The 19,998-nt window shown below is 37.4% G+C and overlaps 1 long non-coding RNA gene across 3 annotated transcripts in view; it reads left to right on the forward strand.

Annotated features, from left to right (window-relative positions):
• The first annotated feature begins 11,029 nt into the window (after positions 1 to 11,029).
• Positions 11,030 to 19,998, forward strand: part of LOC124950917 — a 349,196-nt gene continuing 340,227 nt past the window's right edge. For all 3 annotated transcript variants that reach the window (XR_007101474.1, XR_007101475.1, XR_007101476.1), the window contains exons 1-2: positions 11,030 to 11,565; positions 14,336 to 14,515. This is a non-coding gene — a long non-coding RNA (uncharacterized LOC124950917). The remainder of the gene's footprint in view (positions 11,566 to 14,335; positions 14,516 to 19,998) is intronic.

Below are 19,998 nucleotides of genomic sequence, written 5' to 3' on the forward strand. Positions count from 1 at the left end.
CGATCCGGTAATTTAATCGCACGAGATGGAAAATGCATCGAGATGTTCTGGATTCTCTGCTCTTCGTTACTTTCGAGAAACGAGAGACGTTTGCGCACGAGGTAGCGTCGATAATAATGCGATTAACGCGAAGGGACAGAGATCCGGGAGAAAAACAGAACGAGAAGAATTCGCTCGTGGAATTCCTTTCTTGTACGCGCTAATGAAGGAGCCCGCTCCTTATTGAGACTCCCGATAATTCCCATCTATTTTTCCCTTTCCTTTTCTCCCATCCCTCTGCCTTACTACTTCTTTCGTGCCATTGGGAGAACACAACGAGCTAGCTTTACAGTCATCCTGCTTTCGGAAAGGGAAAAAGAAGAGGAGAGAGAGAGAGAGAGAGAGAGAGAGAGAGAGAGAGAGAGAATGATCCTTTCTCGAGAAAGTTCACACGGATAATACAAATTTTCACATAATTATATGCAGAATGTAGAAAATAGTGTAAGAAAAGCTAACTTAAAGATTGTTGTTGTTCCATGTTTATCTTAATAATATTCAATCGTCGAATAATATTGTGAATCGAGTTAAAATTATCAAAATTCCAAAAAGAAATATCTTTGAGCTCATTGAATGACCTAGTAAATTTCATTAACCTAGTTACTTTATCTCTCTCTCTCTCTCTCTCTCTCTCTTTTTTTTTCTTTTTTAAAACGTCGACACTTGCACCCGTTGAAATATTATTTTTTCTAGATAATCTAAGGATTTTATTTGTGTTGACAAGTAGCATAAAAAGGATATAGATTTTCGTTGATTCTATTGAATTATTTTTTTAACAAATTCTCAAGAGAAAAGAAAAATAGAAGTGGATCGATATCGAAATAACCATTGATCATTACTATCGGATTTGTAAACAACAAATTCAATTATTTAGACAATTTCTAAAAAACATTATATCGATTATATTTTGACATTGTAGATAATAACTTTACGAAGTTCATTAATAATAAATACGAGTTATGTTCGTTAACATTTTTATCGACGTTTTGAAACATGATTATTAATCTATTATATCGGTGCATTAAAAATGATAATCATTTAAAGTTCATTGGTAATATATAATGTCAATTGTAAAAATATTCAAACACTTTTTAAAATTAAATACAAATAGCATATTATTTAGTCTGAAAATAATTGTTCGAGTTATATGATTGACTGTAGTTACGTACAAATATAGAAACGTTAAAGCTAATTTATTTTTTTTTTCCACATCAGAACATTATAAACTAGACTTTTAAAGTTGTCGTACGAATCGATGATGACTTATCTAGAAACTTGTAAGAAGTTATGGGATACTTTTCAATCTTTTTTTTTTTTTTTTTTTTTTTTTTTTTAGACACGTGTCAGTCAGCTAGCAGATCTCACATACATTGATCCGAATATCGTGTACATTTTTTTTCTTTTCTTCGTAATCATAAATCGAAACACTTGCAGCTATATGCGGACGACAAAACATATAAAGCGTGTTATTTCTATCCAAGGTAGGTATATATGGGTTTTCGAACTTTCTCAGTTATTGTCGCGGTCTATTCTTCGCGCAAACGTTACGAAAAGACGTAATACACACGATCGTTTATTCTTAGTAAAGAAAAATTGAGGTCCAAGGTGCTATATGCGAGTGATAAAATTTACAGATCGACTTGCCATTGTGAATGGTAACACGTGTGCCTGTAGCTGAAATAGTAACGTTGTTCATTATGCATGATGTGATCGTATAAAAATAAAATTTCTTGTGTTACCGTGCTATGTTCGTTCGTTGACGTTATTGCGACCTACGTTCACGACATTATCGACAATTCTAAAGTTCTACTTTAAAAAGACGAACGAGTTTCCAGACTTTAACCTAATCATATACTTATTTGAATCGACAAAATTATGTATATGGATACGTATACATAATTCTATTAATAAAAGTTATATATTTGAATATTTGGGTTTCTTTTTTTTTTTTTTTTTTTTTTTTAATGATATACAAACAAACAAAAAAATAATGCATCGAGTTGGATAGATAGTATTAAATATAAAAATGCGAAACAAAGTAGTCGTTAAAACGATGATTCGGGATAAGAAATTTTATACTTTTTGCGTTCGCTGGTAGTCGTAGGAAAAGCCACGATTGTAAAATATAGAGCGGTCATAAAAAGAAAATTTAAGTTGCAGCAATTTGACTGAAAGTAGAAGGAGATTTTCTGAGAAAAGAAAACGCGCAAAGAGCAACTCATACGAACATAAACCCGTACCAACGTGTATTCGTTCGGTTATCGTTTGTAAAGTCGCGATACCGACAAATATATATATATATATATATATATATATATATATATATATATATATATCATAAAGTATATACACATATATATATATATATATATATATATATATATATATCATAAAGTTATGAAAACGGTGTCGGATGTAAAAGCTGATGATAGAATCGTGCGAGAATGATAAAATAAACGAAAGAACAAACGGAGACATTCGTGTGAGTTAATTTATTTTTGACAAAAAAAATTGTCCAATAGTATATATCCATTATTTGTCAATTTTAAGAGGAACACAGTAGTTACTATTTGTAAAACTAAACAAATAACTCTACTCTAAAGATGTAACAACGTTAAGGGGTTTACGACCATTCTCATTTCTTTTATCCTTTTTCTCGCACGTATTGTAGACATCAACGCTCAACGTGTAAATTCTTGTACACCATTTTGCATATTACTTGACATGAAGGACATTAATAGATACATTATGCAAGATACGCAATGCTTTTCCTAACTTTAATCCCTGGTTAGATGTTTCATTGACACAAGAATAATACAAACAGTGGATAGAACTTTAGAAGCAAGTGATGTGTACATATAAGTATGGAGTGTGCATTATGCGTCAACGATGGAATCGCAGGTATTACGCAGCAACTTTTGAGTAAAATGCTTTTAATGGATTGAATATCTGACTTGCATTTTACATTTGAACTTTCAGGTGGCACCATTAGCTTGGATTCTTGTCGAGTTCATTGCCGGTCGAAATGTTCAATATATCGTTCCACTTGGATTATACCGGAAATATATATTTTTACCTATCATTTCAATTATTTCTTATGTCGATAAATACATCGGTATATAACTATGCAATTCTTACCGGTACTTATAGTATCGATGATCATGATCCTATGCAAGTTCAGATATCAGATCCTTGATCCTTTGAAGTCAATCCAGCCTGTTGATTGGCCGTAAACGCAAGATCAGAGACTGTACATCGACATGGCTTCCACGTGGATCAACTGTGGTGACCATGTGGTCAGCTCGTTAACCGATATGAACTGTACATCCACATAGGATAATCGACGTTTGTGTATATGGAATGAGCAATTGGCTAATATCCTTTGACGGGATTATTCGAGAAGGAATCGAATTGACATGATTGTCGTATCGGAATGATAAGAAAATGAGTTCTTTTTTTTTCTTTTTATTTTGATTGAAATTACTTCAGGATCCATCTGTCAATGAAAATTATAATGAAAAAAAGAAGTTTGATAAATTTCGACGTTCCATTACGTATGGCATGACCTTTTGTTTATAAAAGAGTTACATCGCTGATGAACCGTAAGATTCATTATTTCTTCTACGATAATATGATATTAGCATATTAGCTGAATTGCAACGTACGTTGCACTCTAGAAAATGGCGTGACATATCGTGCGAGACTCAAGAGAAGGCAAAGGACGCAAAGTGGTGGGCGTTGAGACAGGTAGATAAACTATGAACGATGGTAATAGCCGACGGAGGCATAAGGGTTTTACGTCAATGAATACTACCCTGACATTTTGGTGCCTTTGCGTTTATCGATTCCGTCTTACCTCGACATCTTGCGTAATTCCAAGTAGAATAAGAAGCTTACAGCTTATTGACATATCGCGACACTTTTGTCTCGCCTTATTATCAAATATTTTATTTCATTCTACTCTTTGCGGAAACGACTCTGCGAATATAGATTGCAATGTGATATTTCCTTCTTCATAGATGGCCTCGTCAATAATCGGATTTACATATTTCTGCGTAAAAATAAACTACACCGAGGTAGAATAGTTAAGAGGATGTTCATAGCGATGGTGTATGCTATTCTTGTAACGCAACTTCGTCGATACTCCGGAGGTTTACATCTGTCCGCAAAAAGGGGTAAAACGGATTGCGAATGACGTAGGAAATACGAGTATGTTTGCGTACGAAGAATACAGAGGGTCGGGAACCAACTCGTAGTTTCTCGTTCTGGTCAGTGGAAAAGCCTCGTGTATGCCAGTCGGATAACTTATGTCACGGAGCTTGGGTATACGGAATGGTATCGATCTTAGCATTAAATATTTAATCGTAGAAAGAAAGTTCAATACACGTACGACGAGGTTGGTTGTCTTTCGAAGATAGGCCGGTAGTATTCTCAAACCGAATACTACTACAGAAATGAACTAGCACGCGACTATGCTTTTTGTTCATTCGCTTTGTTTGCTAAGACGAGAAAACTTTTATTACTTAGAATCGTTCGTACGACTTTTATTGACGTTGGAAAAAGATTAGAAGAATATACTTTCTACTTAAGAACAAAGCAAATTTTAAACGTAAAGCTTAAAACGATTCCGATGTATACTTATAGATTTATACGAATAAATATTTATAAATTTCATTTTTGCCAAACAGAGTTGAATCCAGGGGATATAGTTATCTCGATTACTCTTCGCTAACGAGCTTGCAACTCGATTTGGGATCGAGTCGTTGAACCTAGCATGGTAGTTGTGTTCGATCGTAAAAATTGATCTTGATGTGTCGCACTGTGATTGATTACCGTATCTCGTGTTGTAGCTGTGCGCGTGTATCGCTTTTTTTTGTCGGGGCTAACGTACCAAGCGTTGCTACTCTCTTTTCCTTCCTTCCTCTCTTTTCACACGTTCGGCTTGATCTTTCTAGATTACTAAAAATATAAAACGCAGAAATCTCTTCTAGCAAAGCGATATAACTTGTAGCAAAACGTTTTGATAAAACTGATAATATTGGAAATTTGTTGATTTCATCTACGAAGGAAAAAACTTTGCGTTTCTTTTTTCTTTTTTTTTTTTCTTTTTTCTTTTTTCTTTTTTCTCCTTTTTAAATGCATATTATGAAATTTCGAGCGAACACAGTTGGTATATTTATTACAACTTTTAGAAATGAACGTGGTCTATTTGAAAAAAAAAAAAAGAAAAAAAAGCCAGAATATATATATATATATATATATATATAAAGAAAGCAAACTTTCTACGAGTTCGAATCAAGTTTTTTTTTTAATGACTTTAATCGATCATTCGAAAGATTAACTTTATACTTAGATTGCAATTATTTTAGAAATTCTTAGAAGTTGAGGAAGCGTCTGGTCGATATTTAAGAGTGAACTCATTGGGAGATTTCCCGCAAATATCGTCAGAACGACAACGATTTCCGGTGGTTGAATTTTTGAAAGTGGAAATCGTTCATAAAATTCGCTCTTTACTTTTTTAACGAGCTTATTCGGAGTTTAGTTATTAACTATGAGAATTGTACACATTTTGCTATGATTTTTCTTAAACGTACGACCATCCAAACTAACAAGAGTTAAAATTATATCTTGTTTTATTAATCCGAAAACGAATCGATTCAAAATGCGCGTTCATTGCCATGAATTTTACTTCGATTTTATTGATATCGACGTTGACGTTAAAGTCGTTATTACGAATTGCACGAAATTATCTGCATATGGATATCTATATAGATATTTATATCTGTACACCTATATGTTTTTATCGTAACAGATGCAATTCTTTGATTTAATGTTGAATCCTGTGTTTGTGAAATAAAGAGGGGTCCGGTACGAGTAGGGGTTACGAAATTAAATGGTTAAATTCTCCAACAAACGGTTTACGCGGTCGCTCATCATTTCTGTTTAATATGAATACAGTTAAATTATCAAGGGAATGGATTTATAAACAAATGTTGGTAATTACATTCCCATGAAGAAAGATATAGTTTTCATGAAACGAAACAAAGTCTCGTCGTTATCAAAAAATTTATTTGCAAGATATCTTATTCGGTTCCACGCTCCTTGACGATTAAGAGAATCCATTCGAGTCGACGAATTCATTGTGGATGGAAGATTTCATGAGACTTTGTACATAATGAGAGATAGGAAGAGAGAGAAAGAGAGAAGATGAGGACGATAAACAGAACGTAGATAGGATCTTCCCAGAGTCGGTGAAACCAGCGACTTTCTTGCGGTTTCCCCCATGATTTTCCTTCTTTCGCGTTACACTTTAAAAACTATTTTTAGATAAGAAAACTTTAATATCCCGAAAGCTTGCATCTTGCCGATGGCTTTCCCGCGTAGGCGCCATGCAAATATTAACAGTCTTATCGTTGTAGTAATCTTTGGACTCCGATTCGAGCGAACGATCTAATCGACCAATTAGATCGCAATGAGATTACAACGAAAAGAAGGAAAAAAAATTTGAACTCGTAATCAATGATTAAGAATAGAATCTAAGGCAACATAAGGAGGAAATAAATGATACGAAGAAAGTATTAAAAGGAAAAAAAATAGAAAAGTCGATTTTTATGAGACACATATGCTCAACGAACGATGTGCCTCTTTAAATGTAGATGCTAGGGAGATATCGCGTAACCCGGGATTGTAGCGCGCTGGCTGAAATTAAAACAGTAATGATTTTCCGGGCGTTAATTACGCGACACATGCACGAGTCTTGCACACCCCCTAATGAGAGGGGTTGTGTCGCGCCGTCTAGCTCGCGAAAAATACTCTTTCTCTTTCCCCAACGCTAGTTGCGAAGCGAAGAATATTTTTCATACGTTCCCTTTTCTCTCCCTTTCTCTCTCTCTCTCTCTCTCTTTCTCTCCCTCTCTCTCCCTCTCTCTCTCTCTTTCTCACTCCATCTCTCTCTCTCTCTCTCTCTCTCTCTCTCTCTCTCTTCTTTTTTCTTGTATATATGAAATACGCCATCCGTGAAGAGTACTTAACGCACGAATTTATCTTCCATACGTCTTATAGACAAAAGGAATGAGGGTGTCGCCCGGAGACACACCGGAAGTTTTAAAAAAGAAACATAGCTCGGTCTTTCGATCGTCCGAACGCGAAATAAATGCGGAGAGAATGCGAAGAGAACCCGTCGAGATTTTGCCTGACGACAGCAGATACGAATCGTGGATTTTGAGAAGGCTTTGTTTTGAACCGGTACGTTGGTGCGGGCATAACCTACATTTACTTTAGTGAGGTAGGTATAAAGCTCTCTTTCGAGAGTACGGAAGAGTACGGATAAAACGCATGGATACAACGCCCACGGTTCTTACCGCTCTCACATTTGAAATAAATATGGAACTGTAAAAGTGAATAATATGGATAAACAAATCTCCCAATGCAATAAAATTATTTTGGAATGTTTTAGGATAAAGGAAAAATGAACAGCTAAATATCTTAATACTTTACATTTTTGAATACAAACAAACACAAAAATCGGATATTCCTTTTATTAAGCTATAAGTTATGAATATGTACGAAATTCTTTATAGATGTTTTCGATTTTATGTGAAACCGAATTGGTACGGCTAAATAAATTATCATTGTTTAAAATAAAAATGTATGGAGAAATGTACATACCTATATATCATACATATACATACATATACATATACATATACATATACATATACATATACATATACATATACATATACATATACATATACATGTATATGTAAATATACATACATACATCGAATAAAGAAGGATGAAAAGTTTGTTATGTTTAAATGTTTACCAGCAATTGTTTGGCGACCTTTTCATTCGAACTGCCGTGTTTCGATAACCGTCGCTTTGTTATATCAACACCTAACAAGTGGTAATACGTTGTTCGCATGCGACACGAAAAAGATCTTTTTCGTCTCTACACTCTCGTCTCAAGCGATCATATATTTATCAGTATACATCTCTACGATTTGTGGACAATGGAAGAAAGATTTTATGTTATCGAAAAAGAAACATGGAAAGCTATTAAACAGTAACGTGTACAATTTGATAGGTAAGAAAAAGATAGATAGAGAAAGAGAGAAAGAGAGAGAGAGAGAGAGAGAGAGAGGAAGAAAATTCATATAAAAAAAGATAAAAAGTAAACCAAAACAATAGGTTAGAAAAATATGGAAGAAGAAGAAGAAGAAGAGAGAGAGAGAGAGAGAGAGAGAGAAAGAGAAATAGAAAATATCTTAGTTCCGTTTAAGAGTATTTCACGATGGACAGTGGTCCTATCATAACCTTATATTTGAAGGTGATAGCGTAAGGGTTGAAGAAGAGACAAAGCCAAAGATAAAGAGACAGAAAAAAGAGAGGGAGAGAAAAAAGAGGGAGAGGTATTCGTTCGTTCGTTCGCTTCCAACGGAAGTTGCGCTCGCGGGGGGTGCTTTTACCGGCTCGCGGATAGTACCGGTAAATATATATTGGTGTGTAGGCACTTGCGCGCGCCGCTATCTTTCTCTTTCTCTATCTAATACACAAACATGCGCCCGCGCGGTACGTAGCGGTGCGACTACCCCAGACGATGAGAGAGAGAGAGAGAGAGAGAGAGAGAGACAAAAAGGTACTGTGTGCGTGCGAGGAAGAGAAAGAGAGCAAGAGAGAGAGAGAGAGAGAGAGAGAGAGACGAACGGAGACGAGCGTCGCGTGGGGAGCGATCGCGGCTCGTCATTCGAAGCCCGCCAACGGACGAGCGAGCAACCACGGAACGGGACCCCGCGATAGAGAAAAGCCACGCGATTCTTTTCTGACACGAAGAGAAATAATAAAAAGAATAAGGAAGAGTAAGGAAGCGTAAACGCGCGCGCGATACACGCATACCTTTTCTACTTGCGAGTTACCTTCGAAGATACTCGAGCGATAGTGAGTTAAAGAGTGAGAGAGTGAAAGAAAGAGAAAAAGAGAGAAAGATAAAGAGAGAAAGAGAAAGAGAGAGAGAGAGAGAGAGAGAGAGAGAAAGAAGCGCGATAATATAATCATCCCTCTCTCAAAATCTCCATTTCTTTTTTTTATATCTTCATCTCTTCACTCAACCGACGAATCTCGCGTAATCGTTAATACGACGTACACGTTTGGATTTCAATTAACGTTATTTCTCAACGGATCTCGTTGATTCGATTGGTACTACGTTCTTGATATCGTGACAGTGATACAGGAGGAAAGGGAGAAAGAGAGAGAGATAGAGAATAATTAGAAAATAACGGGAAAGAGATATTGGCTGTAACGTGTGAGAATATACCAGTTTGGTATTCGTTTAATGCTACGGTGATAGTGAACAACGTGCTCTCTGTAATTCAAGCGAATTATTTAAAACATCCAAAGGATAATTACAAGATCATTATAAGACGTACGAGAAAGAGAGAAAGAGAAGAAGAGAAAGAGAGAGAGAGAGAGAGAGAGAGAGAAAGAGGAAAAGAGAGAAATCGTAAGAAATTTATTAACGTCGTAAACGTCGTTATTTTTATTTCTTTATCAAGAGACGAACTGTTGTTCAGGGCCAATCAGGTAAGGCATTTCACGTGCGTTTCTCAGCGCCACCAGTGACGAAAATCAAGCAGTGCTTACGAATCGTTCGAACGTGCCGTGTCTCTTGTGTTTTTCGAAAGCTTATCGACAAAAACGTGTTAATCGAAAAATAATAAGGATTTAATTATAGTGTTCGTTCATTCGTTACGAAAAACTAAATCAAGTTACGCGAACGCGAGTGCATCGTCGTCGATTGCTTTTCTTCATTCAGAAGATAGAAGACGAGTAAGGAGAAAAAGAAAGAAGAAAAAAAGAAAGAAAGAAAGAAAGAAAGAAAAAAAGAAAAAATACAAGGAGGAGAAGAATATCACGAGCATTTACTTGTTCCCTCATCATTTAAGGTTACTTGTGCAGTGATTTGCCGCTTTCTTTCTACGAGTACACATACATACACACATACACACACACACACATACACGGGAGCCAGTAAAAACGACATATTTTTTTTTCCTTTTTTTCTCTCCTCTTCATCGCGGTGTGTTTCGTTAATATACAAAGGACTAATATAACCAACAGATATACATTGATCTCGTGACTTTATTCTCTTTCTCTTCTTACGATTGAAATCCCTCTTTAGAAGGATATTTTCATTTGATCACGCGTGTGTCCTTATAAATCTAACATTGAAAGTTATTTTTCGTCGAATCGAGAAAGAGAAGGAGAGAGCAAAAGAGAGGAAGAGAGAAAGAGATAGAGATAGAGAGAAAGATAGACAGACAGACAGACAAAAAAGAGAGAGAAAAAGAGAAGGAGGAGGAGAGAGAGAGAGAGAGAGAGAAAGAAAGAAAAAAAGTGAGAGTGAGAGTGAGAGAAATATTTTCTCATATATATATATATATATATATATATACATATACGTATAAACGAGAGTGACGCTTCACGGAATAATAATTCTGTGAAAGAAAAGTGAGAAACAAAAGAGAGAAGGTAAAAAGAAAAAGAAAAAGAAAAAGAAAGAAAAAAAGTATGAGCCAATAATATTGCCGATCTTTCTTGATCTTTCTTCGGAACAATTTAAAAGTATTATCGTCGTAAGTGATATAAATATAAGAAAATATACATATACAGGAAAATATCATAGGATTTTGTGTCTCTTTAAATAACAATTCAACGTGATCCTCGTGCTAGTGTGCTAACGTAACTCGTTCTCGTCTTTCGTCTATAAAACGAAGAAAGGAAGATTGTGGATAAGAGATATCATACGTCGTCTGTCTGTTTGTTTATCTATTTGTTTATATATCTTACTCCCTCTCTCTTTCTCTTTTTTTTTCCCTCACTCTCTCTCTCTCTCTCTCTCTCACTCTCTCTCTCTCTCATTCTCTTTCAATTTTTATTTCCACATCATCCATCGTATTTTTATATCCTCCTCTTTGTCCTCTTTAGACGACAATTTACAGAAGGAAACGAGATCGAGATTTAATCGAATTGATTCCTTCGTAATCGTTTCTCCAAAGTTTTCACAATTTTCTAAATAAATAAATCCCTGTGCTTTTTCTTTGTGCGCGTTGATCGTTTCGTCGTCCGATACGTCGTAATAATTTCACGCTCGTACGTTGTGCCCGTTAACGATCGATAGCTCGTTCGTAATTATCATCAAGCCCGCGGTACAGCCGGAACATCTGGCGCACCACCCTATCCGTCTATCATCGTGTCTTCGTGAAAACACCGGCAACGTGTAACGCAAACGAACGTACGAACGAACGGACGAACGAGCGAGCGAGTGAGCGAGCAGCAATCGAGTGAACGACGAACGTGTACGCGCGCATATCACTATATTCGAACGCCGACATTTGAGGTTAACGTATCCTCGAACGAAGTTTCTTCTCGCGCGACGCGAGTGCAGTGGATCCGAGATTAGACGCGAATCGGTTTTAGAAGTCATCGGGACGACCGCCTGTACATTGTATCCTCGGTCACTCGCCAAAGGTAAGAAAAAAAAAGGTGTATTTTTTTTTCTCTCTTTAAATCCGCCCCCCCCCCTTTTTTTTTAATTTCTTTTATTGTTTTTTTTTTTTTACAGAGGTATATATCTTTTTTACGGAGTATAACCTATATCTTTTTTTTTTTTTTTTTTTTAAGAATCATTTATTTTTGTGTACTCGAAAGAACTACGTATATGTATATATATATGTATATCATGTTATTAGTGTATATGTACAAAAAAACATCAGTTATGTAAATAATCTATAGTAGGAATTATACGTGTACATATACGTAGGTTTATTTCTATGTATTTCTCACGTACGATTTTGACTTCCCCAAGCAATTAACTCTCTCTCTCTCTCTCTCTCTCTCTCTCTCTGTCTCTTTCTCTGTCTATCTTTCTGAGAGAGGAGATTAACTCCTAAGGAAGGAGTTCGTGGTGATGTCGTTAAATTAATTGCCTTCGTTCGACCTTACTCCCCGTACGAATTTGTATGTACGTATGTACCCATCTACATAATAGTAAAACGAATCGGTGTAAAGTGATTAGCGAGTCGAAACTATTGGTCCTATGCGTTATCGACAAATTTACACGGACCCGATCGGGGAAAGGTCTTGATTACTCGACGAAGAAGTTTACGTTTTATCGAACTAGTCCGTAGTGGTACGACCATCTTAGGAAGTTAATTCCGTGAAACGACAAAGAGAAGTCCGCGAGAAACGTAGGAGATGAGACACGGACGAGAAAATGACGACGTGGTAGAAAAGGAAAGGAAGAAGGATACTACTGGGAAGATCTCAGCCATGGTATACCTTTAATGGTATTTTTCTTTGTCGGATATATACAGTTTTATGCTTCACGTTTGTCTCTTCTTCCCCTCATCCTTTTTTAGAACGATTCTCTTTCATAAACGTGCTTTTCTCAACAAAGAAAGCGATAAACTTTCGTGATCGTTTCCTTCTTGATCTGGAAACAACCTTTGTACAATGCCGGTAATATTATAAAGTTGAAATATTCTCTTACAGAAAAATACTTCGTTATTTTATCGAGCTTATTTCGTACAAATTTACGAAAATTTCGTAGAGTCGAATATTTCAATAATTTATTATTAGAGAGAAATTCGAAAAAGTATTTCACGTTCTCTTCGACCGACAGAGTATATACATTTGAAAAAGAATTACATAAAATATGTTTATACGTAAACGGTAATAGAGAGGAACGAAGTTATCATTATTATATAACTACTGATGGTGCAAATTATTTTGACTGAACGTTAAGTGGCTCCCATGTACACATATGCATGTCTCTTATTTATACTGAACATATACCTATCGAATATTAATATATCATATTTATGAATATTGTAATTATACAAATTTCTCTGGCAATGTATACCAACTGTGTGCGCATATAACATCCCTGATTTAATACCATTCAAATCAGTCAATTCGTTTAAGTTCGTAAATTTTTTGTTAACTTAACAAATATTTTATTATTATTATCTTATTTATCTTATTTTATATATCGAAATAATACTATAATTATTACGAATAATTGAATTCAGTATTCCGTTGTATTTTCATCTATCAAAAGAGAGATGAATAAGAAGGCGGAAAGGGGGAGGAGGACTAAATTGAGCAGAGTTAATACGAGAAGGACAGAGAGAGAGAGAGAGAGAGAGAGAGAGTAAGACAGAGAAAACACAGTTGCTCGTCTTACCGCGAAACGTCGTGACTAGACACACCGACGTGACTGCAATAACCGCGTTCTAACGTCCTTTAAGTTGCGTTGCTCTCTTCGGATCGACACTTTTATCGACTTCGAAGGATCGACGCTTAACACGGCCTATTACTATCGATACTCTCTTCGATACAATCGAGCGAATCGAGCTTCTCCGTTTCTATCCTTCGCTTTTCTCAATTATTGTCTCGGTGAATCCATTAGAATTCCCTGCTCGTAGCCCGCTTTACCTGGGAGCGACTGACTTCGAAGCTATACGAAGCTTGATTCTTTCCTCTTCCTTTTCTTCCTTCTCTTCTTTTCGTTTTAGTTTTATTGTCCGGTAGCGGCTTACAGATTTGCCACCCTTCTCATCCGTTCTTTCACGATCGTTTCTCTTCTCTGCCTCTCTCTCTCTCTCTCTTTCTCTCTCTCTCTCTCTCTCTCTCTCTGTCTCTCTCTCTTTCTCTCTTTCTTTCCCTCCCTCCGTAGTTCTTTTCCTTAATCCATTCGCTCTCAGAGATCTTACCGGCCTTTATTTTCGTACTCCTCTTGGATAGAAGGACTCTTAACCTTCGTTAGTACGCGTTGCCACTTTTCCGCAATATAACCGTACCCTTCCACCCCCTTCTTTCCTACCCTCTCTTACCTAACCTTCTAGTTCAGCTTTGAGCTAGTTGAGGTCCGGGACGTTAATCCATTTTTAGATTATCGAGAGGTACGTTTAAAGGTACGCGAAGTGCTTTCGAGGTGGTAAAGTTGAAAGCGGGAAGATTAAGTTTAGAACGGGAAGGTTAGCGGGAACGAAGTTTTCGCTCCTTCGAACGTGTATTAGGGATCGTTTTACGACTCGCGATCTTGCGTGAGTCGACGTGAAGGAGCCCTGTTTGCCTTTGCCCTAACTGCCTGCACGAAAACAACCTACTCTCCTTGGGTAAACTAGCGTGATGGATGCGTCGACTTGTCTAGCGAGTTTCTTTGACTTTGTTAAAGTTAGAGGTAAATGAACTTAACGTTCGTTAAGTCTAATCTAGTTTACATTATCTTTCACAGGTGACCGACAGGACACACACTTTTTTCCTGGAAGAGGTACGCAAACGGTCTCAAGATTCAGCTCGACACCATGCCTTGGTTCATCCTATTTCTCCTGCTGTTGGCTGTGATGGAGGCCTTCCCTCGGGAGGCCACCTGTTCCCGTTTGCCGGACATCTATTGGAACTCCACCAATCCAATGTAAGTCACGATCCTTTCCTTTTCTAACAGTACCATCTATCCAATGGCGTAATTATATTTTATCGTTGCGACTTGTCACGTCGTCCCACGTAGCGATACTGTCAGCTGCTTTCGACGTGTCACGCTGAGAAACCTGCTTGTTCTCTTGTCTCGCGAGACAATATGCGGGATGATATGAAATGGATCGCTGTCATTCGAAGAAAAAAAGCAGGAAATAAAGATAGAAATATAGAGAGAAAGAGAGAGAGAGAGAGAGAATATAAGTAAGGAAAGGAGGGCATTGAGAAGTTCGTTAAATAGAGACCGGAAGAAAAAACGCATGGCTGGGTCTTGCAATGACACGCGATTAATCAAAGCTCGCTTACCGATCTTGAACGCAATCATAAGGCGAGACTTTCTCATATATATATATATATATATATATATATATATATATATATATATATTAATATATATATATATACGATTGATTAATCACTCTATAGCATTATATATCTACTTATACTTACCTACGTATAAAAATATGGGATAGCATAAATACACGGAGAACATCTTAACTCGACGTATGTCCCTAGTTTGGTTAGAAATGAAATTAACGTTAAGAGAAAATAGTTTTTCACGTACCACAATGGGAATTACATTTCTTAGAGGTATCGTGTCGAGGTTCTATTGCGACTGTTTTCTTGTAGTTTACATCGATGCACCATGTTATCTCAACGCATTTATCTAAACATAGGTAACTACATACATAGGTAAATATATACGCAGGTAAATATCATACATAGGATACGAAGGCCCGAACAAGATTAGACTTAGATTTTAGGAACAAGAATGGGTGCCACGAGATGCTAGCAGCAAATTCGAACGGTAAGGATGATAGCTTTGCTGGTAGCGTTTCGTTAGCCATAGCGAAGAATATACGGGATAGAGGGCGGAGAGTGGAGGGTAGAAGAGTAAGAGAGAAGATAAAGAAAGAAAACGAAAGAGAAAGAAAAGGGTAAGAGGCATCGTATTTACCGAAAGCGTTCTTCCGCATTGCATCGTGCAACGAAGAATGCAAGCTTCGTTTAATCTCATCCGAGATATTACTGTGTATGTCCTTGTTCCTGAAGGTAGACGACCGCGTTTTCAGTCTGAGACATTCCAAGAATGGTAACGTTCTTCGCAAGCTTCTTTTTCCTTCGATCTCATCCCTTCTTTTCCATCTTTATCTCTCTCTTCATCCACCGTACGAAGATTGGACTTTGGAGGAAGTACGGTTAAACCATTCTCTTCTATAGCAAACATCTATCGCGAAATGTTTCCGGAGTTGCTTCTCTCGATTTTTCGGTTCCTTTTCGCGCAATAAATCGACGTGCCTTGACTATGATCGCGATTTCTCTCACCTATCCTTTCGGAAGATTTTTTTTCCCCCCATACAATTCCTATCGTTCCTTATCTCTCTCTCTCTCTCTCTCTCTCTCTCTCTCTCTCTCTCTCTCTCTCTCTCTCTCTCTCTCTCTCTTTCACTTTTGTCTTTTTTCTTTTTCGTTCGTTTGCACGTGAAATTTTTTTCTTTTCGTTCTCTTTATTTCATAGATCTCTTCGTATAAGATCCTCGTTTTCAAACACGATAACGTTCGATATATATATATATATGTATGTATATATACTCAGGTATGTATATATACATATATATGTGTATGTATATAATACTATCGAGATTCATCGAACTCGGTCCAGAACGCTCCAGGATGCTGCGACGCGTCTCAAGGAGCCTCGAAAAGGTTTTTACTTTTTCCGTCCGATCGACTTCCGCTTCTTTCTTCAAGAGATAGAGAAGGGTACGGAGACGCGGCGGAATTGAAAAGCCGAACGGAAAAACGTCCGAATGCGTTCACGCCTTCGGTTCGCGGCGCGCTTCGAAGTATAGAAAGAGTAAGAAGAAAAATAAAGAAGAAAGAAGGAGAGGGAAGGTAAGGTGTACGTGACTTGCCGCGGGCAATTCTCTGAGCTTGGTACATTATACATAGACGTATTTTATCTTGATTTTTTATACCTCTCCTATCGATCATACCACTCGATAAACTTTCCTCGAGGCTAATTAACTCTTTGCAATTCAACTTTTTTTTTTTATAGTGATAAGTGTCCGCAAATGTTTGAATTATTATAGGTACCTTTTTAAAGATTCCTATTTAGTTTTCACGAACCATCGTGACTGTATAAAAGTTATTAAAGTTATTGCATTAGTCATAGAAATGTTTTTTTATGTTATAAAAATTTTTTTTTCATCATGTTTAACGATGACGGGAAACGATTGAAAGAAAAAGATTGATAAAAAAAAAAAAAAAAAAAAAAAAAAAAAAAAAAAAAAAGAAGAAAAAAGAAAATAAGTTTCAACGTTTAACGACTCTCATAATGGAACTGCGAATAGAAAAGCAATCGACTGGTTTCCTAGTTCATTCATTTAGAGTTTTTTTTTCTCTCCTTGAAAGGAATCGAGAATATGCGCCTACGGAACGTAGTCGTTCCGAAGCGCCAGTTCATTGCGGTGCCGCACCGAAATCGATTTGCTCGGCCACGATTTGTGTCGAGGGTCAAGTGCATCCTCGGAACCCGATTCGTTGTTACGGTATGCGCTCTGCGCGCGCAAATACATTCATGTATGTAGGTAATACGTAGGTACAACATATATACATACATATATATATATATATATATATATATATATAGAAAGAGAGAGAGAGAGAGAGAGAGAGATAAGTTAACACGTGTGCGAATTCGCGTTTACTCCGTAGAGAGAACGGGAGAGAAAGAGAAAAAGAAAAAAGAGAGCTTTACGAGCTTTAAAGTCGAATCTACGTCGCAAAGATCGATCTGTCCTCGAGTTTTGTCGAATGGTTGACTAATACCATTGAAAGAGGATGGCCTACGGATTGGCGGAGGAAGGGTGTATGTACTGGGTGAGTTCGGTTAACGGGCAAAAACCAATTCGTTGTCGACTCGGGATTGAATGTCGAGCGTTGTCGTTCACATTTTATCGTTCAAATCGATGGGCACTCTCGTGGCTCGAGCTCGCGATCGTTTTCATCCTGATACCTCTTATCTTTACGAATGACTCGACACGTTGAAAATCGTCAAAAGAAGAAGCCCTTTTTGACCTCTTTGTAAAGCAATATCTAAAGGAAAAAGTTATTCTCCTCTTCTTTTTTTTTTTTTTTTTTTTGTTTCTCCCTCCCCTCCCCTCCTCTCCTCGCCAAGACGTTCTTCTTCAATTTAAAACTTCTCGACTTATTTTATTTTAGAATCGACATTCGAAAGATTTCTTCTATATTCGAGGAAAAAAACTTATTTGTATGCAATGGCATAAGAAAGTCGACTATGTTCGCTACTAGCATTTTCATCGAATGACCGGCGCGTTTGATAAGAATATCTCTCTCTCTCTCTCTCTCTATATATATATATATATATATATATATATATATATATATATATGTATATATATATATATAGATACTACTTAGGTGTATGAAACGGTCTTACGCGAAAGGGATCGATATCTACGGAAAGAAAATCGTAGAAACTAAGTCCATCGAGACGCTGGGGTAACATCGTGCGTTCCTTTTTCCGCTCGACAAATTCAAATCCTACGGTAATCGAGAGCTCTACGGGAAAAATAAAAGGAGAAATAGTAGGAGGAAGTGGAAGAAGAGGAATGAAGGAGGAGAGAAATAAGAACAGAATAAAATGAAATAAAGGGATGGAAAAGGAAAACTCGTAAGTACGACGCAGGACTCTCTGGTAATTTAACTAAGGATTTTTCACGAAGATCTCTGGATCTCTATGACGGCGAGTACTTTGCCGTCTTCTTCCTTCATGGCGCGATCACACGGATAAGAAAATCTAAAAGAAGAGGAGGAAGACGAAGACGAAGAAGAAGAAAAAGAAAAAGAAGAAGAAGAAGAAGAAGAAGAAGAAGAAGAAGAAGGATAAGGAAAAAAAGAAAAAGTAAAAAATTGGTAAGAGAATGGGAAGAAGATGGTAGGAGGAAAAGCTGGCCGTCTACGGCGAAACATTTTCATTCGAGGATATTGACTCTCGACTTCCACGTTCCTTCTTTCTCCTAATCCCGTAGGATATCTGTACTATGGAAGGCAATGAACTATGATGGTAGTAGTGAGGAGTAAACGAGTAAGAAACCGTACGGATGTAGGCGTGTACGCGTGCGCTCATGCGAGCGTCGTGCGAACAGGAGTTTGCTATATAACGTTCGCTCGAAGCGCATTGAGAGGAGTTTTATACATCGTAAAAGCCTTGGAAGAAGATCAACTCGATTCTCTATCCTGAAGCACGAACCCAATGCGAACACCGGCCTTGCGATCTCTCGTTTTTCTTCCTGACCGGGTAGATCGGTATCCATCGATGTTGCTGGATTCACGTGCCGACCGTATAACGGTCATTGATGGCTAGAAAATAAAAGTAGAAAGAGAAGATCCGTGTGGTTCGTAATGTATATCAATGCATTTCTCTTGGTCTCCTTTTTCTTTTTTTTCTTCTTTTCTGTAAGACGACTTCGAAAGGGCGGTTGTAAAAAGGCGTCGGATTCGATTCGAGAAGCGAATCGTTGATGTTTCGTAAGGCATTAAAGCGCGATAAGAAATTTAATCTCGTCATGATCGACGAGTGTTCTTTCTATCTCTCTCTCTCTCTCTCACTCTGTCTCTCTTTCGTTTTTTCCCCTTCTTTCTCTTCTCTCTTTTTCTCTTTTTCTCTTTATGAGCGCTTCTTCGAACGTTTGGACGGTGCATTTTATTTTTTCTTTTTTCATTCACGTCGAAGGTCAATACATTCGGGCAAGTCCATGGCCACGTTCACTTTCTATACTTTCGGTAATGCTCGAATTGGCAAAGGTAGACAGTGGTTAACAAACGGGAAATGCCGGTATACCGCAAATAAAAGCATCGGACCAAACGAATAAAACGAGATTGGTACATTCATATGATGGTCTGCTGGTAGCATGGAAAAGTAGAGAAAGCGAAAAAGAAAGAGAGAAAGAGTGTGTGTGTGAGAGAGAGAGAGAGAGAGAGAGAGAAAGAGGGAGAAAGGAAAAGAGGAATAGAGAAAAAAAAAGAAAGAATATTGGATATTTGCTTAATCGTCCTCGACGGTCCATCTCACTTTTCCGTTTCTCCCTTTTCGTCGCGTACGCGGCCCTAGAGTCGTCGAGACCGGCTTTCAACGCGATTGATAATTTATTTAAGTGCCGTTGCGTTAAAGTATAACTACCGCAGGAATCGTCGAAATCAAAACGCGTGGCTTCGGCCGCTTGAATGCCGAGGTATACTCCTGTCGTTTGGTTTTTAATTTGCCGCCAGTGAAATCGATTGATCTCGCTTCCCTCTTGCATAGTCCTCTTCGGAACTTCGTTCTCTGCACGTTGATTTCCCTCTCCCCTCTTTCCCTCTTTCCCACTCTCTCCCTAACACCCACCTACCCTCTCTCTC

The sequence above is a fragment of the Vespa velutina genome, chromosome 8 (genome assembly GCF_912470025.1).
Source record: "Vespa velutina chromosome 8, iVesVel2.1, whole genome shotgun sequence".
Taxonomy (NCBI): Eukaryota; Metazoa; Arthropoda; class Insecta; order Hymenoptera; family Vespidae; genus Vespa; species Vespa velutina.